At 69.8% G+C, this 18005-nt stretch overlaps 7 pseudogenes; all 7 read right to left on the bottom strand.

The window, feature by feature from the left end:
- Nucleotides 1-1801: 1801 nt before the first annotated feature.
- On the bottom strand, nucleotides 1802-1937 carry LOC137209572 (5S ribosomal RNA; annotated as a pseudogene).
- Nucleotides 1938-6095: 4158 nt separating this feature from the next.
- Nucleotides 6096-6231, bottom strand: LOC137209741 (5S ribosomal RNA; annotated as a pseudogene).
- Nucleotides 6232-8226: 1995 nt separating this feature from the next.
- On the bottom strand, nucleotides 8227-8362 carry LOC137209609 (5S ribosomal RNA; annotated as a pseudogene).
- A 3085-nt stretch (nucleotides 8363-11447) lies between these two features.
- Nucleotides 11448-11583, bottom strand: LOC137209663 (5S ribosomal RNA; annotated as a pseudogene).
- Nucleotides 11584-12520: 937 nt separating this feature from the next.
- On the bottom strand, nucleotides 12521-12656 carry LOC137209739 (5S ribosomal RNA; annotated as a pseudogene).
- A 1987-nt stretch (nucleotides 12657-14643) lies between these two features.
- LOC137209571 (5S ribosomal RNA) lies at nucleotides 14644-14779 on the bottom strand (annotated as a pseudogene).
- Nucleotides 14780-17864: 3085 nt separating this feature from the next.
- Nucleotides 17865-18000, bottom strand: LOC137209584 (5S ribosomal RNA; annotated as a pseudogene).
- Between the last annotated feature and the right edge of the window lie 5 nt (nucleotides 18001-18005).

Here is an 18005-nt window from a genome sequence, read left to right as displayed (position 1 = left end):
CGGGTGGGACACAGCAAGCTTTTCGGCGCTTCGTGCCCCGCCCCAGATCCCACAGGCCGCTCACAGGGATGTAGCCCCGGAGGCTTCAGGGCCCGGGGTCGGCGGTGCCTCGGGCATCCCACCTGCGCGCCCACGCTGTGGTAGGCGTAGCTCAGAGACAGACTGGTCCGACCCTCCTGTCCTACAGCAGCTGGCCCGAAGCCACTGGGAGCCACCATTGAGTTGGCACGGCCCCTTAGACACAGCAAGGCCACCCTTGCCCCAACGCCACCGTCCGAGCTCAGGACCTCGTCCCAGGTGGCCGGCAGGTCCGGGGAAGTGGCCTGGGCCCTCGATCCTGCTCCTGCCCACGGCCGCGGCGAAGGGGCAGAAGGGGTGCTTTTTCCGGATGGAGCTGTGGAGAGACACCCCGGAAGACAGGTGGCGGTGCCGGGGCTGGACTCCAGTGGCTGCGGCCAGGTGCAGCTCGCGGGGCTCGCGGGCCGAACGGACGGCACCCGGGTCCGCGGCCATGTCTGGGTGACGTCAGGCCGCCCCCTGGAGCGGCTGGTGTGTCGCTGCCTTCCAGGGACGCCTTCTGGCCGCCTGGCCGGTCTGGCAGGTGGGGAGTGCCCCATCAGACGCTTGCTGTGGTGGGAGGGGCCTGAGGAGGTGGGGCCTGCAGCGGTACCTGGTACCCGGCGGGGGCGGAGACGGCCGCCGCCGCCGCCACCGCGGGCGACAAAAGGAGAAAGCGGAGCGGAAGGCAAAAATCCTACAGCACCCGGTATTCCCAGGAGCTATCCCATCCAGGAGGTCTCCCATCCAAGTTCGAACCAGGCCCGACCCTGCTTAGCTTCCGAGATCCAGACTTGATCGGGCCCGTCTAGGCTGGTTTGACAGTAGGTGTCAGTGGGTCGCAGGCTGCCTCTTGAGGCGCAGCTTAGCAGGCCCATGGGACTTACCGCCAGCCCAGCGGCCCGCCCGCCTAGGCAGAGGAACGGAGGTCTCGGGGACCAGGTGGTGTCGGAGGTTTTGGCGACCACCCAGCCCAGGGCGGGAGGGACCCAGGAAACGTTTCGGCGCTTGGCCTCCCACCCCGGATCCCGCAGGTCGCTCACAGGGATGTGGCCCCGGAGGCTTCAGGGCCCGGGGCCTGCGGTCCTTTGGGCATCCCACCTGACTGCCCACGCTGCGCTAGGCGCAGCCCTGTCGCAGACCGGGCCGGCCTTCCTGCCCGACAGCAGCTGGCCCGAAGGAAGTGGGAGCCACCGTTGAGTTGGCAAAGCCCCTTAGACCCAGCAACGCCACCCTTGCCTCCACACCACCGTCCGAGCTCAGGACACCGGCCCAGGTGGACGGCAGGCCCGCGGAAGCGGCCTGCGCCCTCTATCCCTCTCCGGCACCAGGCCACGGCGAAACGGTGGAGGGGGGGCTTTTTCCGGATGGAGCTGTGGAGAGACACCCACCGGCAGACAGGTGGCGGCGCCGGGGCTGGGCTCCAGTGGGGGCCGCCAGGTGCAGGTCGAGGGGCTCGCGGGCCGCATGGACGGCACCCAGGTCCGCGGCCATGTCTGCTTCGAGTCAGGGGACCAACGGAGCGTCTGGTGTGCCGCTGCCTTCCAGGGACGACTTCTGGCCGCCTGGCCGCTCAGGCAGGCGGGGAGCGCCCCATCAGACGCTTGCTGTGGTGGGAGGGTCCTGAGGAGGTGGGGCCTGCAGCGGTACCCGGCGGGGGCGGAGACGGCCGCCGCCACCACCGCCGCCACCGCCGCCACCGCCACGGTCGACAAAAGGAGAAGGTATGTAGCGGGAGGCAAAAAGCCTACAGCACCTGGCGTTCCCAGGAGCTCTCCCGTCCGGGAGGTCTCCCATCCAACTACTAACCAGGCCCAACCCTGCTTAGCTTCCGAGATCGAGTCGAGATCGGGCCCGTCTAGGGTGGTTTGGCCGTAGACACTGGGGGGGTCGCGGGCTTCCACTTGAGGCGCAGCTTAGCAGGCGCTTGGGACTTACCGCCGGCCCAGTGGCCCGCCCGCCCCGGCAGGGCCCCGCCGCCCGCCTAGGCAGGGGAACGGAGGTCTCGGGGACCAGGCGGTGGCAGAGGAGTTGGCGACCACCCAGCCCAGGGCGGGAGGGACCCAGGAAACGTTTCGGCGCTTGGCCTCCCACCGCAGAGTCCGCAGGTCGCTCACAGGGATGTGGCCCCGGAGGCTTCAGGGCCCGGGGCCTGCGGTCCCTTGTGCATCCCACCTGACCGCCCACGCTGCGCTAGGCGCAGCCCAGCCGCAGACCGGGCCGGCCCTCCTGCCCGACAGCAGCTGGCCCGAAGCCAGTGGGAGCCACCATTGAGTTGGCAAAGCCCCTTAGACCCAGCAACGCCACCCTTGTCCCCACACCACCGTCCGAGCTCTGTACCCCGGCCCAGGGGGCCGGCAGGCCCGGGGAAGCGGCCTGGGCCCTCGATCCTGCTCCCGCCCACGGCCGAGGCGAAGCGGCGGAGGGGGTGCTTTTTCCGGATGGAGCTGTGGAGAGACACCCTGGAAGACAGGTGGTGGAGCCGGGCCTGGGCTCCTGTGGCTGCGGCCAGGTGTAGCTCGCGGGGCTCACGGACCGAACGGACGGCACCCGGGTCCGCGGCCATGTCTGGGTGACGTCAGGCCGCCCCTGGAGCGTCTGGTGTGCCGCTGCCTTCCAGGGACGCCTTCTGGCCGCCTGGCCAGTCAGGCAGGTGGGGAGTGCCCCATCAGACGCTTGCTGTGGTGGGAGGGGCCAGAGGAGGTGGGGCCTGCAGTGGTACCTGGTACCCAGCAGGCGTGGAGACGGCCGCCGCCACTGACACCGCGGGCGACAAAAGGAGAAAGCGGAGCGGGAGGCAAAAAGCGTACAGCACCCGGCATTCCCAGGAGCTCTCCCATCCAGGAGGTCTCCCATCCAAGTTCTAACCAGGCCCGACCCTGCTTAGCTTCCGAGATCCAGACTTGATTGGGCCCGTCTAGGCTGCTTTGGCAGTAGGTGTCAGTGGGTCGCGGGCTGCCTCTTGAGGCGCAGCTTAGCAGGCCCTTGCGCCTTACCGCAAGCCCAGCGGCCCGCCCGCCCTGGCAGGGCCCCGCCGCCCGTCTAGGCAGAGGAACGGAGGTCTCGGGGACCGGTTGCGGGCGCGAGGTGTTGGCGACCACCCAGCCCAGGGCGGGCGGGACCCAGGAAACGTTTCGTCGCTTGGCCTCCCACCCCAGATCCCGCAGGTCGCTCACAAGGATGTGGCCCCGGAGGCTTCAGGGCCCGGGGCCTGCGGTCCTTTGGGCATCTCACCTGCCTGCTCTCGCTGCGCTAGGCGCAGCCCTGTCGCAGACCGGGCCGGCCTTCCTGCCCGACAGCAGCTGGCCTGAAGCCAGTGGGAGCCACCGTTGAGTTGGCAAAGCCCCTTAGACCCAGCAACGCCACCCTTGCCCCCACACCACCGTCCGAGCTCTGTACCCCGGCCCAGGTGGCCGGCAGGCCTGCGGAAGCGGCCTGGGCCCTCTATCCCTCTCCGGCACACGGCCGCGGCGAAACGGTGGAGGGGGGCTTTTTCCGGATGGAGCTGTGGAGAGACACCCCGGAAGACAGGTGGCGGCGCCGGGGCTGGGCTCCAGTGGCTGCGGCCAGCTGCAGCTCGTGGGGCTCGGGGGCCGAACGGACGGCACCCGGGTCCGCGGCCATGTCTGGGTGACGTCAGGCCGCCACCCGGAGCAGCTGGTGTGCCGCTGCCTTCCAGGGACGCCTTCTGGCCGCCTGGCCGGTCAGGCAGGTGGGGAGTGCCCCATCAGACGCTTGCTGTGGTGGCAGGGGCCTGAGGAGGTGGGGCCTGCAGCGGTACCTGACAGGGGCGGAGACGGCTGCCTCCACCACCGCCGCCACCATCGCCGCCACCGCGGGCGACAAAAGGAGAAAGCGGAGCGAGAGGCAAAAAGCCTACAGCACCCGGTATTCCCAGGAGCTCTCCCAGCCAGGACGTCTCCCATCCAAGTTCGAAACAGGCCCGACCCTGCTTAGCTTCCGAGATCCAGACTTGATCGGGCCCGTCTAGGCTGCTTTGGTAGTAGGTGTCAGTGGGTCGTGGGCTGCCTCTTGAGGCGCAGCTTAGCAGGCCCTTGGGCCTTACTGCCAGCCTAGCGGCCCACCCGCCCTGGCAGGGCCCCGCCGGCCACCTAGGCAGAGGAACGGAGGTCTCGGTGATCGGGTGGTGGCGGAGGTGTTGGCGACCACCCAGCCCAGGGCGGGCGGGACCCAGCAAACGTTTCGGCGCTTGGCCTCCCACCCCAGATCCCGCAGGTCGCTCACAAGGATGTGGCCCCGGAGGCTTCAGGGCCCGGGGACTGCGGTCCCTTGGGCATCCCACCTGCCCGCCCACGCTGCGCTAGGCGCTGCCCTGTCGCAGACCGGGCCAGCCTTCCTGCCCGATAGCAGCTGGCCCGAAGCCAGTGGGAGCCACCTTTGCGTTAGCAAAGCCCCTTACCCAGCAACGCCCCCCTTGCCCCCACACCACCGTCCGAGCTCAGGACCCCGCCCCAGGTGGCCGGCAGGCCCGCGGAAGCGGCCTGGGCCCTCTATCCCTCTCCGGCACACGGCCGCGGCGAAACGGTGGAGGGGGGGCTTTTTCCGGATGGAGCTGTGGAGAGACACCCACCGGCAGACAGGTGGCGGCGCCGGGGCTGGGCTCCAGTGGGGACCGCCAGGTGCAGGTCGAGGGGCTCGCGGGCCGCATGGACGGCACCCGGGTCCGCGGCCATGTCTGCTTCGAGTCAGGGGACGAACGGAGCATATGGTTTGCCGCTGCCTTCCAGGGACGCCTTCTGGCCGCCTGGCCGCTCAGGCAGGCGGGGAGCGCCCCATCAGACGCTTGCTGTGGTGGGAGGGTCCTGAGGAGGTGGGGCCTGCAGCGGTACCCGGCGGGGGCGGAGACGGCCGCCGCCACCACCGCCGCCACCGCTGCCGCCACCGCCGCCGACGCCACGACCGCCGCGGTCTACAAAATGAGAAGGTGTGTAGCGGGAGGCAAAAAGCCTACAGCACCTGGCGTTCCCAGGAGCTCTCCCGTCCGGGAGGTCTGCCATCCAACTACTAACCAGGCCCAACCCTGCTTAGCTTCCGAGATCGAGTCGAGATCGGGCCCGTCTAGGGTGGTTTGGCCGTACACACTGGGGGGGTCGCGGGCTTCCACTTGAGGTGCAGCTTAGCAGGCTCTTGGGCCTTACCGCCGGCCCAGTGGCCCGCCCGCCCCGGCAGGGCCCCGCCGCCCACCTAGGCAGGGGAACGGAAGTCTCGGGGACCAGGCGGTGGCAGAGGAGTTGGCGACCACCCAGGCCAGGGTGGGAGGGACCCAGGAAACATTTCGGCGCTTGGCCTCCCACCGCAGATCCCGCAGGTCGCTCACAGGGATGTGGCCCCAGAGGCTTCAGGGCCCGGGGCCTGCGGTCCCTTGTGCATCCCACCTGACCGCACACGCTGCGCTAGGCGCAGCCCTGTCGCAGACCGGGCCGGCCCTCCTGCCCGACAGCAGCTGGCCCGAAGCCAGTGGGAGCCACCATTGAGTTGGCAAAGCCCCTTAGACCCAGCAACTCCACCCTTGCCCCCACACCACCGTCCGACCTCAGGACCCCGCCCCTGGTGGCCGGCAGTCCCGCGCATGTGGCCTGGGCCCTCTATCCCTCTCCGGCACCCGGCCGCGGCGAAACGGTGGAGGGGGGGCTTTTTCCGGATGGAGCTTTGGAGAGACACCCACCGGCAGACAGGTGGCGGCGCCGGGGCTGGATCCAGTGGGGACCGCCAGGTGCAGGTCGAGGGGCTCGCGGGCCGCATGGACGGCACCCGGGTCCGCGGCCATTTCTGCTTCGAGTCAGGGGACGAACGGAGCATATGGTGTGCCGCTGCCTTCCAGGGACGCCTTCTGGCCGCCTGGCCGCTCAGGCAGGCGGGGAGCGCCCCATCAGACGCTTGCTGTGGTGGGAGGGTCCTGAGGAGGTGGGGCCTGCAGCGGTACCCGGCGGGGGCGGAGACAGTCGCCGCCACCACCGCCGCCACCGCCACGACCGCCGCGGTCGACAAAATGAGAAGGTGTGTAGCGGGAGGCAAAAGGCCTACAGCACCTGGCGTTCCAGGGAGCTCTCCCGTCCGGGAAGTCTGCCATCCAACTACTAACCAGGCCCAACCCTGCTTAGCTTCCGAGATCGAGTCGAGATCGGGCCCGTCTAGGGTGGTTTGGCCGTAGACACTGGGGGGGTCGCGGGCTGCCTCTTGAGGTGCAGTTTAGCAGGCCCTTGGGCCTTACCGCCGGCCCAGCGGCCCGCCCGCCCTGGCAGGGCCCCGCCGCCCGCCTAGGCGGGGGAACGGAGGTTTCGGCGACCGGGGGGTGGCGGAGGAGTTGGCGACCTCCCAGCGCAGGGCGGGTGGGACACAGCAAGCTTTTCGGCGCTTCGTGCCCCGCCCCAGATCCCACAGGCCGCTCACAGGGACGTAGCCCCGGAGGCTTCAGGGCCCGGGGTCGGCGGTGCCTCGGGCATCCCACCTGCGCGCCCACGCTGTGGTAGGCGTAGCTCAGAGGCAGACTGGTCCGACCCTCCTGTCCTACAGCAGCTGGCCCGAAGCCACTGGGAGCCACCATTGAGTTGGCACGGCCCCTTAGACACAGCAAGGCCACCCTTGCCCCGACGCCACCGTCCGAGCTCAGGACCTCGTCCCAGGTGGCCGGCAGGTCCGGGGAAGTGGCCTGGGCCCTCGATCCTGCTCCTGCCCACGGCCGCGGCGAAGGGGCAGAAGGGGTGCTTTTTCCGGATGGAGCTGTGGAGAGACACCCCGGAAGACAGGTGGCGGTGCCGGGGCTGGACTCCAGTGGCTGCGGCCAGGTGCAGCTCGCGGGGCTCGCGGGCCGAACGGACGGCACCCGGGTCCGCGGCCATGTCTGGGTGACGTCAGGCCGCCCCCTGGAGCGGCTGGTGTGTCGCTGCCTTCCAGGGACGCCTTCTGGCCGCCTGGCCGGTCTGGCAGGTGGGGAGTGCCCCATCAGACGCTTGCTGTGGTGGGAGGGGCCTGAGGAGGTGGGGCCTGCAGCGGTACCTGGTACCCGGCGGGGGCGGAGACGGCCGCCGCCGCCGCCACCGCGGGCGACAAAAGGAGAAAGCGGAGCGGAAGGCAAAAATCCTACAGCACCCGGTATTCCCAGGAGCTCTCCCATCCAGGAGGTCTCCCATCCAAGTTCGAACCAGGTCCGACCCTGCTTAGCTTCCGAGATCCAGGCTTGATCGGGCCCGTCTAGGCTGGTTTGACAGTAGGTGTCAGTGGGTCGCAGGCTGCCTCTTGAGGCACAGCTTAGCAGGCCCATGGGACTTACCGCCAGCCCAGCGGCCCGCCCGCCTAGGCAGAGGAACGGAGGTCTCGGGGACCAGGTGGTGTCGGAGGTTTTAGCGACCACCCAGCCCAGGGCGGGAGGGACCCAGGAAACGTTTCGGCGCTTGGCCTCCCACCCCGGATCCCGCAGGTCGCTCACAGGGATGTGGCCCCGGAGGCTTCAGGGCCCGGGGCCTGCGGTCCTTTGGGCATCCCACCTGACTGCCCACGCTGCGCTAGGCGCAGCCCTGTCGCAGACCGGGCCGGCCTTCCTGCCCGACAGCAGCTGGCCCGAAGGAAGTGGGAGCCACCGTTGAGTTGGCAAAGCCCCTTAGACCCAGCAACGCCACCCTTGCCTCCACACCACCGTCCGAGCTCAGGACACCGGCCCAGGTGGACGGCAGGCCCGCGGAAGCGGCCTGCGCCCTCTATCCCTCTCCGGCACCAGGCCACGGCGAAACGGTGGAGGGGGGGCTTTTTCCGGATGGAGCTGTGGAGAGACACCCCCCGGCAGACAGGTGGCGGCGCCGGGGCTGGGCTCCAGTGGGGGCCGCCAGGTGCAGGTCGAGGGGCTCGCGGGCCGCATGGACGGCACCCAGGTCCGCGGCCATGTCTGCTTCGAGTCAGGGGACCAACGGAGCGTCTGGTGTGCCGCTGCCTTCCAGGGACGACTTCTGGCCGCCTGGCCGCTCAGGCAGGCGGGGAGCGCCCCATCAGACGCTTGCTGTGGTGGGAGGGTCCTGAGGAGGTGGGGCCTGCAGCGGTACCCGGCGGGGGCGCAGACGGCCGCCGACACCACCGCCGCCACCGCCGCCGCCACCGCCGCCACCGCCACGACCGCCGCGGTCGACAAAATGAGAAGGTGTGTAGCGGGAGGCAAAAAGCCTACAGCACCTGGCGTTCCCAGGAGCTCTCCCGTCCGGGAGGTCTGCCATCCAACTACTAACCAGGCCCAACCCTGCTTAGCTTCCGAGATCGAGTCGAGATCGGGCCCGTCTAGGGTGGTTTGGCCGTAGACACTGGGGGGGTCGCGGGCTTCCACTTGAGGCGCAGCTTAGCAGGCGCTTGGGACTTACCGCCGGCCCAGTGGCCCGCCCGCCCCGGCAGGGCCCCGCCGCACGCCTAGGCAGGGGAACGGCGGTCTCGGGGACCAGGCGGTGGCAGAGGAGTTGGCGACCACCCAGCCCAGGGTGGGAGGGACCCAGGAAACATTTCGGCGCTTGGCCTCCCACCGCAGAGTCCGCAGGTCGCTCACAGGGATGTGGCCCCGGAGGCTTCAGGGTCCGGGGCCTGCGGTCCCTTGTGCATCCCACCTGACCGCCCACGCTGCGCTAGGCGCAGCCCAGCCGCAGACCGGGCCGGCCCTCCTGCCCGACAGCAGCTGGCCCGAAGCCAGTGGGAGCCACCATTGAGTTGGCAAAGCCCCTTAGACCCAGCAACGCCACCCTTGCCCCCACACCACCGTCCGAGCTCTGTACCCCGGCCCAGGGGGCCGGCAGGCCCGGGGAAGCGTCCTGGGCCCTCGATCCTGCTCCCGCCCACGGCCGAGGCGAAGCGGCGGAGGGGGTGCTTTTTCCGGATGGAGCTGTGGAGAGACACCCTGGAAGACAGGTGGTGGAGCCGGGCCTGGGCTCCTGTGGCTGCGGCCAGGTGTAGCTCGCGGGGCTCACGGACCGAACGGACGGCACCCGGGTCCGCGGCCATGTCTGGGTGACGTCAGGCCGCCCCTGGAGCGTCTGGTGTGCCGCTGCCTTCCAGGGACGCCTTCTGGCCGCCTGGCCAGTCAGGCAGGTGGGGAGTGCCCCATCAGACGCTTGCTGTGGTGGGAGGGGCCAGAGGAGGTGGGGCCTGCAGTGGTACCTGGTACCCAGCAGGCGTGGAGACGGCCGCCGCCACTGACACCGCGGGCGACAAAAGGAGAAAGCGGAGCGGGAGGCAAAAAGCGTACAGCACCCGGCATTCCCAGGAGCTCTCCCATCCAGGAGGTCTCCCATCCAAGTTCTAACCAGGCCCGACCCTGCTTAGCTTCCGAGATCCAGACTTGATTGGGCCCGTCTAGGCTGCTTTGGCAGTAGGTGTCAGTGGGTCGCGGGCTGCCTCTTGAGGCGCAGCTTAGCAGGCCCTTGCGCCTTACCGCAAGCCCAGCGGCCCGCCCGCCCTGGCAGGGCCCCGCCGCCCGTCTAGGCAGAGGAACGGAGGTCTCGGGGACCGGTTGCGGGCGCGAGGTGTTGGCGACCACCCAGCCCAGGGCGGGCGGGACCCAGGAAACGTTTCGTCGCTTGGCCTCCCACCCCAGATCCCGCAGGTCGCTCACAAGGATGTGGCCCCGGAGGCTTCAGGGCCCGGGGCCTGCGGTCCTTTGGGCATCTCACCTGCCTGCTCTCGCTGCGCTAGGCGCAGCCCTGTCGCAGACCGGGCCGGCCTTCCTGCCCGACAGCAGCTGGCCTGAAGCCAGTGGGAGCCACCGTTGAGTTGGCAAAGCCCCTTAGACCCAGCAACGCCACCCTTGCCCCCACACCACCGTCCGAGCTCTGTACCCCGGCCCAGGTGGCCGGCAGGCCTGCGGAAGCGGCCTGGGCCCTCTATCCCTCTCAGGCACACGGCCGCGGCGAAACGGTGGAGGGGGGCTTTTTCCGGATGGAGCTGTGGAGAGACACCCCGGAAGACAGGTGGCGGCGCCGGGGCTGGGCTCCAGTGGCTGCGGCCAGCTGCAGCTCGTGGGGCTCGGGGGCCGAACGGACGGCACCCGGGTCCGCGGCCATGTCTGGGTGACGTCAGGCCGCCACCCGGAGCAGCTGGTGTGCCGCTGCCTTCCAGGGACGTCTTCTGGCCGCCTGGCCGGTCAGGCAGGTGGGGAGTGCCCCATCAGACGCTTGCTGTGGTGGCAGGGGCCTGAGGAGGTGGGGCCTGCAGCGGTACCTGACAGGGGCGGAGACGGCTGCCTCCACCACCGCCGCCACCATCGCCGCCACCGCGGGCGACAAAAGGAGAAAGCGGAGCGAGAGGCAAAAAGCCTACAGCACCCGGTATTCCCAGGAGCTCTCCCAGCCAGGACGTCTCCCATCCAAGTTCGAAACAGGCCCGACCCTGCTTAGCTTCCGAGATCCAGACTTGATCGGGCCCGTCTAGGCTGCTTTGGTAGTAGGTGTCGGTGGGTCGCGGGCTGCCTGTTGAGGCGCAGCTTAGCAGGCCCTTGGGCCTTACTGCCAGCCTAGCGGCCCACCCGCCCTGGCAGGGCCCCGCCGGCCACCTAGGCAGAGGAACGGAGGTCTCGGTGATCGGGTGGTGGCGGAGGTGTTGGCGACCACCCAGCCCAGGGCGGGCGGGACCCAGCAAACGTTTCGGCGCTTGGCCTCCCACCCCAGATCCCGCAGGTCGCTCACAAGGATGTGGCCCCGGAGGCTTCAGGGCCCGGGGACTGCGGTCCCTTGGGCATCCCACCTGCCCGCCCACGCTGCGCTAGGCGCTGCCCTGTCGCAGACCGGGCCAGCCTTCCTGCCCGATAGCAGCTGGCCCGAAGCCAGTGGGAGCCACCTTTGCGTTAGCAAAGCCCCTTACCCAGCAACGCCCCCCTTGCCCCCACACCACCGTCCGAGCTCAGGACCCCGCCCCAGGTGGCCGGCAGGCCCGCGGAAGCGGCCTGGGCCCTCTATCCCTCTCCGGCACACGGCCGCGGCGAAACGGTGGAGGGGGGGCTTTTTCCGGATGGAGCTGTGGAGAGACACCCACCGGCAGACAGGTGGCGGCGCCGGGGCTGGGCTCCAGTGGGGACCGCCAGGTGCAGGTCGAGGGGCTCGCGGGCCGCATGGACGGCACCCGGGTCCGCGGCCATGTCTGCTTCGAGTCAGGGGACGAACGGAGCATATGGTTTGCCGCTGCCTTCCAGGGACGCCTTCTGGCCGCCTGGCCGCTCAGGCAGGCGGGGAGCGCCCCATCAGACGCTTGCTGTGGTGGGAGGGTCCTGAGGAGGTGGGGCCTGCAGCGGTACCCGGCGGGGGCGGAGACGGCCGCCGCCACCACCGCCGCCACCGCCGCCGCCACCGCCGCCAACGCCACGACCGCCGCGGTCGACAAAATGAGAAGGTGTGTAGTGGGAGGCAAAAAGCCTACAGCACCTGGCGTTCCCAGGAGCTCTCCCGTCCGGGAGGTCTGCCGTCCAACTACTAACCAGGCCCAACCCTGCTTAGCTTCCGAGATCGAGTCGAGATCGGGCCCGTCTAGGGTGGTTTGGCCGTAGACACTGGGGGGGTCGCGGGCTTCCACTTGAGGTGCAGCTTAGCAGGCTCTTGGGCCTTACCGCCGGCCCAGTGGCCCGCCCGCCCCGGCAGGGCCCCGCCGCCCGCCTAGGCAGGGGAACGGAGGTCTCGGGGACCAGGCGGTGGCAGAGGAGTTGGCGACCACCCAGGCCAGGGTGGGAGGGACCCAGGAAACATTTCGGCGCTTGGCCTCCCACCGCAGATCCCGCAGGTCGCTCACAGGGTTGTGGCCCCAGAGGCTTCAGGGCCCGGGGCCTGCGGTCCCTTGTGCATCCCAACTGACCGCCCACGCTGCGCTAGGCGCAGCCCTGTCGCAGACCGGGCCGGCCCTCCTGCCCGACAGCAGCTGGCCCGAAGCCAGTGGGAGCCACCATTGAGTTGGCAAAGCCCCTTAGACCCAGCAACTCCACCCTTGCCCCCACACCACCGTCCGACCTCAGGACCCCGCCCCTGGTGGCCGGCAGTCCCGCGGATGTGGCCTGGGCCCTCTATCCCTCTCCGGCACACGGCCGCGGCGAAACGGTGGAGGGGGGGCTTTTTCCGGATGGAGCTTTGGAGAGACACCCACTGGCAGACAGGTGGCGGCGCCGGGGCTGGATCCAGTGGGGACCGCCAGGTGCAGGTCGAGGGGCTCGCGGGCCGCATGGACGGCACCCGGGTCCGCGGCCATTTCTGCTTCGAGTCAGGGGACGTACGGAGCATATGGTGTGCCGCTGCCTTCCAGGGACTCCTTCTGGCCGCCTGGCCGCTCAGGCAGGCGGGGAGCGCCCCATCAGACGCTTGCTGTGGTGGGAGGGTCCTGAGGAGGTGGGGCCTGCAGCGGTACCCGGCGGGGGCGGAGACGGTCGCCGCCACCACCGCCGCCACCGCCACGACCGCCGCGGTCGACAAAATGAGAAGGTGTGTAGCGGGAGGCAAAAGGCCTACAGCACCTGGCGTTCCAGGGAGCTCTCCCGTCCGGGAAGTCTGCCATCCAACTACTAACCAGGCCCAACCCTGCTTAGCTTCCGAGATCGAGTCGAGATCGGGCCCGTCTAGGGTGGTTTGGCCGTAGACACTGGGGTGGTCGCGGGCTGCCTCTTGAGGTGCAGTTTAGCAGGCCCTTGGGCCTTACCGCCGGCCCAGCGGCCCGCCCGCCCTGGCAGGGCCCCGCCGCCCGCCTAGGCGGGGGAACGGAGGTTTCGGCGACCGGGGGGTGGCGGAGGAGTTGGCGACCTCCCAGCGCAGGGCGGGTGGGACACAGCAAGCTTTTCGGCGCTTCGTGCCCCGCCCCAGATCCCACAGGCCGCTCACAGGGACGTAGCCCCGGAGGCTTCAGGGCCCGGGGTCGGCGGTGCCTCGGGCATCCCACCTGCGCGCCCACGCTGTGGTAGGCGTAGCTCAGAGGCAGACTGGTCCGACCCTCCTGTCCTACAGCAGCTGGCCCGAAGCCACTGGGAGCCACCATTGAGTTGGCACGGCCCCTTAGACACAGCAAGGCCACCCTTGCCCCGACGCCACTGTCCGAGCTCAGGACCTCGTCCCAGGTGGCCGGCAGGTCCGGGGAAGTGGCCTGGGCCCTCGATCCTGCTCCTGACCACGGCCGCGGCGAAGGGGCAGAAGGGGTGCTTTTTCCGGATGGAGCTGTGGAGAGACACCCCGGAAGACAGGTGGCGGTGCCGGGGCTGGACTCCAGTGGCTGCGGCCAGGTGCAGCTCGCGGGGCTCGCGGGCCGAACGGACGGCACCCGGGTCCGCGGCCATGTCTGGGTGACGTCAGGCCGCCCCCTGGAGCGGCTGGTGTGTCGCTGCCTTCCAGGGACGCCTTCTGGCCGCCTGGCCGGTCTGGCAGGTGGGGAGTGCCCCATCAGACGCTTGCTGTGGTGGGAGGGGCCTGAGGAGGTGGGGCCTGCAGCGGTACCTGGTACCCGGCGGGGGCGGAGACGGCCGCCGCCGCCGCCGCCACCGCGGGCGACAAAAGGAGAAAGCGGAGCGGAAGGCAAAAATCCTACAGCACCCGGTATTCCCAGGAGCTCTCCCATCCAGGAGGTCTCCCATCCAAGTTCGAACCAGGCCCGACCCTGCTTAGCTTCCGAGATCCAGACTTGATCGGGCCCGTCTAGGCTGGTTTGACAGTAGGTGTCAGTGGGTCGCAGGCTGCCTCTTGAGGCGCAGCTTAGCAGGCCCATGGGACTTACCGCCAGCCCAGCGGCCCCGCCCGCCTAGGCAGAGGAACGGAGGTCTCGGGGACCAGGTGGTGTCGGAGGTTTTGGCGACCACACAGCCCAGGGCGGGAGGGACCCAGGAAACGTTTCGGCGCTTGGCCTCCCACCCCGGATCCCGCAGGTCGCTCACAGGGATGTGGCCCCGGAGGCTTCAGGGCCCGGGGCCTGCGGTCCTTTGGGCATCCCACCTGACTGCCCACGCTGCGCTAGGCGCAGCCCTGTCGCAGACCGGGCCGGCCTTCCTGCCCGACAGCAGCTGGCCCGAAGGAAGTGGGAGCCACCGTTGAGTTGGCAAAGCCCCTTAGACCCAGCAATGCCACCCTTGCCTCCACACCACCGTCCGAGCTCAGGACACCGGCCCAGGTGGACGGCAGGCCCGCGGAAGCGGCCTGCGCCCTCTATCCCTCTCCGGCACCAGGCCACGGCGAAACGGTGGAGGGGGGGCTTTTTCCGGATGGAGCTGTGGAGAGACACCCCCCGGCAGACAGGTGGCGGCGCTGGGGCTGGGCTCCAGTGGGGGCCGCCAGGTGCAGGTCGAGGGGCTCGCGGGCCGCATGGACGGCACCCAGGTCCGCGGCCATGTCTGCTTCGAGTCAGGGGACCAACGGAGCGTCTGGTGTGCCGCTGCCTTCCAGGGACGACTTCTGGCCGCCTGGCCGCTCAGGCAGGCGGGGAGCGCCCCATCAGACGCTTGCTGTGGTGGGAGGGTCCTGAGGAGGTGGGGCCTGCAGCGGTACCCGGCGGGGGCGGAGACGGCCGCCGCCACCACCGCCGCCACCGCCGCCACCGCCACGACCGCCACGGTCGACAAAAGGAGAAGGTGTGTAGCGGGAGGCAAAAAGCCTACAGCACCTGGCGTTCCCAGGAGCTCTCCCGTCCGGGAGGTCTCCCATCCAACTACTAACCAGGCCCAACCCTGCTTAGCTTCCGAGATCGAGTCGAGATCGGGCCCGTCTAGGGTGGTTTGGCCGTAGACACTGGGGGGGTCGCGGGCTTCCACTTGAGGCGCAGCTTAGCAGGCGCTTGGGACTTACCGCCGGCCCAGTGGCCCGCCCGCCCCGGCAGGGCCCCGCCGCCCGCCTAGGCAGGGGAACGGAGGTCTCGGGGACCAGGCGGTGGCAGAGGAGTTGGCGACCACCCAGCCCAGGGCGGGAGGGACCCAGGAAACGTTTCGGCGCTTGGCCTCCCACCGCAGAGTCCGCAGGTCGCTCACAGGGATGTGGCCCCGGAGGCTTCAGGGCCCGGGGCCTGCGGTCCCTTGTGCATCCCACCTGACCGCCCACGCTGCGCTAGGCGCAGCCCAGCCGCAGACCGGGCCGGCCCTCCTGCCCGACAGCAGCTGGCCCGAAGCCAGTGGGAGCCACCATTGAGTTGGCAAAGCCCCTTAGACCCAGCAACGCCACCCTTGCCCCCACACCACCGTCCGAGCTCTGTACCCCGGCCCAGGGCGCCGGCAGGCCCGGGGAAGCGGCCTGGGCCCTCGATCCTGCTCCCGCCCACGGCCGAGGTGAAGCGGCGGAGGGGGTGCTTTTTCCGGATGGAGCTGTGGAGAGACACCCTGGAAGACAGGTGGTGGAGCCGGGCCTGGGCTCCTGTGGCTGCGGCCAGGTGTAGCTCGCGGGGCTCACGGACCGAACGGACGGCACCCGAGTCCGCGGCCATGTCTGGGTGACGTCAGGCCGCCCCTGGAGCGTCTGGTGTGCCGCTGCCTTCCAGGGACGCCTTCTGGCCGCCTGGCCAGTCAGGCAGGTGGGGAGTGCCCCATCAGACGCTTGCTGTGGTGGGAGGGGCCAGAGGAGGTGGGGCCTGCAGTGGTACCTGGTACCCAGCAGGCGTGGAGACGGCCGCCGCCACTGACACCGCGGGCGACAAAAGGAGAAAGCGGAGCGGGAGGCAAAAAGCGTACAGCACCCGGCATTCCCAGGAGCTCTCCCATCCAGGAGGTCTCCCATCCAAGTTCTAACCAGGCCCGACCCTGCTTAGCTTCCGAGATCCAGACTTGATTGGGCCCGTCTAGGCTGCTTTGGCAGTAGGTGTCAGTGGGTCGCGGGCTGCCTCTTGAGGCGCAGCTTAGCAGGCCCTTGCGCCTTACCGCAAGCCCAGCGGCCCGCCCGCCCTGGCAGGGCCCCGCCGCCCGTCTAGGCAGAGGAACGGAGGTCTCGGGGACCGGTTGCTGGCACGAGGTGTTGGCGACCACCCAGCCCAGGGCGGGCGGGACCCAGGAAACGTTTCGTCGCTTGGCCTCCCACCCCAGATCCCGCAGGTCGCTCACAAGGATGTGGCCCTGGAGGCTTCAGGGCCCGGGGCCTGCGGTCCTTTGGGCATCTCACCTGCCTGCCCTCGCTGCGCTAGGCGCAGCCCTGTCGCAGACCGGGCCGGCCTTCCTGCCCGACAGCAGCTGGCCTGAAGCCAGTGGGAGCCACCGTTGAGTTGGCAAAGCCCCTTAGACCCAGCAACGCCACCCTTGCCCCCACACCACCGTCCGAGCTCTGTACCCCGGCCCAGGTGGCCGGCAGGCCTGCGGAAGCGGCCTGGGCCCTCTATCCCTCTCAGGCACACGGCCGCGGCGAAACGGTGGAGGGGGGCTTTTTCCGGATGGAGCTGTGGAGAGACACCCCGGAAGACAGGTGGCGGCGCCGGGGCTGGGCTCCAGTGGCTGCGGCCAGCTGCAGCTCGTGGGGCTCGGGGGCCGAACGGACGGCACCCGGGTCCGCGGCCATGTCTGGGTGATGTCAGGCCGCCACCCGGAGCAGCTGGTGTGCCGCTGCCTTCCAGGGACGCCTTCTGGCCGCCTGGCCGGTCAGGCAGGTGGGGAGTGCCCCATCAGACGCTTGCTGTGGTGGCAGGGGCCTGAGGAGGTGGGGCCTGCAGCGGTACCTGACAGGGGCGGAGACGGCTGCCTCCACCACCGCCGCCACCATCGCCGCCACCGCGGGCGACAAAAGGAGAAAGCGGAGCGAGAGGCAAAAAGCCTACAGCACCCGGTATTCCCAGGAGCTCTCCCAGCCAGGACGTCTCCCATCCAAGTTCGAAACAGGCCCGACCCTGCTTAGCTTCCGAGATCCAGACTTGATCGGGCCCGTCTAGGCTGCTTTGGTAGTAGGTGTCGGTGGGTCGCGGGCTGCCTCTTGAGGCGCAGCTTAGCAGGCCCTTGGGCCTTACTGCCAGCCTAGCGGCCCGCCCGCCCTGGCAGGGCCCCGCCGGCCACCTAGGCAGAGGAACGGAGGTCTCGGTGATCGGGTGGTGGCGGAGGTGTTGGCGACCACCCAGCCCAGGGCGGGCGGGACCCAGCAAACGTTTCGGCGCTTGGCCTCCCACCCCAGATCCCGCAGGTCGCTCACAAGGATGTGGCCCCGGAGGCTTCAGGGCCCGGGGACTGCGGTCCCTTGGGCATCCCACCTGCCCGCCCACGCTGCGCTAGGCGCTGCCCTGTCGCAGACCGGGCCAGCCTTCCTGCCCGATAGCAGCTGGCCCGAAGCCAGTGGGAGCCACCTTTGCGTTAGCAAAGCCCCTTACTCAGCAACGCCCCCCTTGCCCCCACACCACCGTCCGAGCTCAGGACCCCGCCCCAGGTGGCCGGCAGGCCCGCGGAAGCGGCCTGGGCCCTCTATCCCTCTCCGGCACACGGCCGCGGCGAAACGGTGGAGGGGGGGCTTTTTCCGGATGGAGCTGTGGAGAGACACCCACCGGCAGACAGGTGGCGGCGCCGGGGCTGGGCTCCAGTGGGGACCGCCAGGTGCAGGTCGAGGGGCTCGCCGGCCGCAAGGACGGCACCCGGGTCCGCGGCCATGTCTGCTTCGAGTCAGGGGACGAACGGAGCATATGGTTTGCCGCTGCCTTCCAGGGACGCCTTCTGGCCGCCTGGCCGCTCAGGCAGGCGGGGAGCGCCCCATCAGACGCTTGCTGTGGTGGGAGGGTCCTGAGGAGGTGGGGCCTGCAGCGGTACCCGGTGGGGGCGGAGACGGCCGCCGCCACCACCGCCGCCACCGCCGCCGCCACCGCCGCCAACGCCACGACCGCCGCGGTCGACAAAATGAGAAGGTGTGTAGCGGGAGGCAAAAAGCCTACAGCACCTGGCGTTCCCAGGAGCTCTCCCGTCCAGGAGGTCTGCCATCCAACTACTAACCAGGCCCAACCCTGCTTAGCTTCCGAGATCGAGTCGAGATCGGGCCCGTCTAGGGTGGTTTGGCCGTAGACACTGG

Source organism: Pseudorca crassidens, chromosome 16, assembly GCF_039906515.1.
Source record: "Pseudorca crassidens isolate mPseCra1 chromosome 16, mPseCra1.hap1, whole genome shotgun sequence".
NCBI classification, from domain to species: domain Eukaryota; kingdom Metazoa; phylum Chordata; class Mammalia; order Artiodactyla; family Delphinidae; genus Pseudorca; species Pseudorca crassidens.
The sequence above is the reverse complement of the archived record's forward strand: the minus strand, read 5'-3'. Positions and strand labels throughout refer to the sequence as shown.